Below are 4,231 nucleotides of genomic sequence, written 5' to 3'. Positions count from 1 at the left end.
GCGCTACTTCACGGTCAGAGCAGCTAGGATCTGTAACCAACCTCCAAGAGAAGTGGTGCTGGCTCCTACCCTGGGAGTCTTTAAGAGGAGGTTAGATGTACACCTTGCTGGGGTCACTTGACCCCAGTACTCTTTCCTGCCTTGGCAGGGGGTCAGACTAGATGATCTACTCAGGTCCCTTCTGACCCTAGAAACTATGAAACTATGAAACTATCAAATAATAATTCACAAAATAAAAAGCTAACATGTCCCATATTTTGAGTATTTTGTAATTATGCTATATGAATAAAGGGGGGCATGATCACGAATTTAAATATACCATAGCCGCATATCGCCAAACAATCTAAAAAAGTCTGCAGGGCACAGCCCTAGTTAACCCAGAAAAACTAGCCGAACGCATCGGGGGCACCCATGCATCATTTTTGCACGATACCTGTGCCAATATAAATGTTGTTTCTGCCAAACATATATACACCACCTGGCAGAAATCATATTTATAAACCTTACCAAATGCTCCAAAAAAAGCAAGGGGTGGATTGTGATGGCCAGAACCAAAGAAATTAATAAGCAATTAATATGTGCTTCGTAGAGGCATTTAGAACTTTTGTATTTTTGTAACCCACAAATGTAACTTGTAACTGTTTGTAGAACTGACAAGGCCTCAAAGACAAAGCTATAGCTGTGAAATTAGCTGATGTAATAATTCCTTTTTACTCAAAAGTTAGCCTTGATAATGATAAAAACTGGATTCAACTGCCTATCATATTCAGCACATTCCAGGAAAAGACATCTCAAAAAAGCATAGTCAAAGAGTTCTAAGGGGCTGGATTTAAGCAGGGTAATGTTAATTTCACTGTCCCCAATGGGCCTTCGTAGATCCCTCCTAGTAATCTGGCACCGTGTTTTGGTGACCACCCTCTTCACCAAGCACTGGTGTTACTAGGTTTGGTTGTATACCTGCTTCGCCAACCCCGCTTCTCACCTGCCACAACTTTGCTGTTATCCCAGTGGGGCGGGGCTAGTTCACAGGTCCCTCGGTGTCCGGGGTTGACCTCGTCGGTTACATACGGGGCTCCTGCCACCCCTACCCCCCGGCCTCACGCCACTTGTGGTCTCCACCTGCTCTGTGATGGGCCGTCAGACTCCTTCCCCGCTGGTATAGATGTCCCAGCCCTATAACACTGTATAATTCCCACCACCGATCTATCACCCTACACCATCAGCAGCGTACTTCCTCAAAGTGATCCTTCTATAAGGCCTACCTCCCTGACCTACCACAAGCACCCCTATGGTCTGGCCCTGGGAGTAAACATCTCCTGGATGAATATATATATATATAGCGCTGTCCCTGTATCCTTCGATCGCTGCCTTCTATTCTAGGCGGCAATCCCGCCCCGATCTTTCTCTCCCACCGGGCGAGCCTTCAGGCTCACGCCCCTCTTCGGCGCTTCCTGCACCCACCGCCACGGCACTTACTTCCTGCGGCTCGGGATCTTCCTGGGTGGTCTTGATCCTCCGCTGCTCACCCGATCTGGTGCTGCAGGCTTTCTCTGCCGGTGATCCCACTGTTCTGCCTCTTCTCCCGGCTACCGGACTCTCCCGCATTTCAGCTCAGCAGCTCTTGTCCCACTGGGCTGTCATCGGGGACGGCTTTGCCAGCCGTTTGTCCCACTCTCCATCCGCCGCCCCCGGAGCGGTGGCCACCATTTTTAAATCTCCCAGCTGGCGGCTGATGTCACTGTCAGCTGCCGGCCGCAGCTGTACATAGACGCAGCTAACAAGCCGCGCGGGCTCTCCCTCCACCGCGGCATCCTGCTCTCCTGGTAAGTCTTCCCGGCCCCTTCGGGTCCCGGGACACAAAGCTAAAGATACTGTGTTGCAATTTGCTTATTGAATAAACCCAACTCTGATTAGTAACCTTTTATAATAATTTTGACACCTTTTAATCTCATAAAGTAATAGCTATAAAACAAAATTGTAAATAGCCCTAAAGCCAGCATATTAGCATAAAACTAAGTATAAAAAGCACGTGCATCATGTAGCCAGCAAGGAATGAGGGAACAGAACAAAAATTACTGTTCCAAGCCCAAACTCCGGACTCTAGATGTGAGTAAAAATCAAATCCTAATCAAGAGACCTTCCCTGGTAATCCTTCAGACAGCGTCAATCGGGAACGCCTAACTTTGCTAGAATCACCTAGCGCACACCTGGCATTGAGGGACTATCAATAAATTGCCAACCCATGTCTATCTATTTGTTGTTTTAAACAGCCCAAAGGCTAATACCCTTGCAGTGCCTAGCTGGCCTGCAACAGATTTATCTATTTATCTGTTATTATTATCTATTATTATTTACTATTAGCTCTTTAATACTGCATTATCTGTTTATTGCATTTATCTTTCTATTAACTGTTGTATGTGTATACGCTATAATAAATTTACCATTATTTTACTCCCAACCCTACCTCCTCAATCCCAAACCAAACAGCCAAGTGGCTAAATTAACATACCCACAGTGCCCAGCTGGACTGTGACAGTCAGGCTGAGGAAGCAGCTTCAGTTGGTGTGTGTGTGTGTGCTCTTCCAGGATGGAAGGAATAGTAAAGAAGCCAGAGGCTGGCATGCAATTCAGGCAAAAAAGCCAGTCAGTGGAAATGGAGGTGTCATGGGGTGAGAGACAGGCTGGGGTGGGGGAGAAGAGGGATGTAGCAGGTAAAAGTGGAGAGGTACCTGGGGAATCAGATGCTGGCAGTTTTAGTGTGTCAGGATTCCAATGTCTATGTTGAGTCCCTGAGTTTCTGTACCTAGGAGGTTGATCAAGTGCAGGTCACAGGCTTGTCTGTGAAAAGTGGTTTGTAAATTCAAACAAGCAGTGAACCTCACTAAACTCATCACCAGAAGCCAACTTCCTACAGCCCAAAACACACCAAATGGATCCAGACAATGCCATGATAAGACATGCAAAACCTGCCAACCGTATTTCCAAGTATGGAGATATCTTCTCAATACATATCTCCATCAGGGCACTAAGTTATCTGATGGAAAATATGTAAGAGACACCAAGCAACAACTGTGCACCAGAATGACAAGAACTCCCAACTACCTGTCTCCAAACTCTCAAGCCTGATCCTCAAAGGGAATTTACAAACCACTTTTCACCTGGATACAGAAACTTATGGACTCAGTATAGACATTGGAATTATGATACACTGCAACCTGCCAGACATCTGACTCCCCAGGTTCTTCTCCACTTTTACCTGCTACATCCCCCTTCCCCCCCATCCCAACCTGCCCCTCACCCTCCGATGTCTCCATTTCCATTTTCACTGACTGGCATTCTTGTCTACATTGCATGCCAGCTTCTTTACTATTACTTCCATCCAGGAATAGCACATACACACACCAACTGCAGGTGCTTCCTCAGCCTGATGAAGGATTTTTCAGCCCAAACGTAGGCATCCCAGGCAGCTAAGCTGAGCTCACCTGGAACCTCACAAGTCCACTGCAACCAGCAAGCTTCAGGTTTGTCAAATATGTGATGGGTTTGAGCTTTCCCAAGCCAGGACTGTGTGTGCATATGATGGCTGGAAGTTATAAGGCGCCTCCTCCATGCTTTCACCAAGGAGGTCCTAGGTCCTTGCATTTCTTGGGGGCTGCTGTACCACCACCAGTCCCACCAGGCCTCCCAGCCCTTGCAGGGTGCAGTTTTAGTGGTCATGCCAAGGACCTGGGGAATTCTTCTTCCCCACAGCCCCTGCCTCATAGCAACTTTCCCTCCTGGCACTTTTACTTTCTTATTTTTTCCTCTCTCATCTTAACCCCCATCCATCTCCTGCCTTCCCCTCTTTCTTGAAATCTTTGACCCTTGATTCCCCTTCCCATAGTCACCAAGTACCCCAAGCACACACATACACACCATACCACCTAAGTCAGGAACTCATCTGTGTGTATGTGTTAGTGTGTGGTGTGTGTGTGAACTGGCAAATATATATATATATATATATATATAATTGTGTGCGTGGTATATGAATTAGTAATCCATGTATGTGTATTTGGTGTCCAGGTATTGAAAATTGATTTTGTCTAACTTTTGGTATGTATAGTGTGAAGGTGCTTGAATTCATAGATTTCCTAGACATCAGGGCTGGAAGGGACCTCAGGAGATCATTGAGTCCAGCCCCCTGCCCAAAGGGCAGGAAGTCAGCTGGGGTCATAGGATCCCAGCAACATAA

The sequence above is a fragment of the Crocodylus porosus genome, unplaced genomic scaffold (assembly GCF_001723895.1).
Source record: "Crocodylus porosus isolate Cpor-Errol unplaced genomic scaffold, CroPor_comp1, whole genome shotgun sequence".
NCBI classification, from domain to species: Eukaryota; Metazoa; Chordata; order Crocodylia; family Crocodylidae; genus Crocodylus; species Crocodylus porosus.
The sequence above is the reverse complement of the archived record's forward strand: the minus strand, read 5'-3'. Positions refer to the sequence as shown.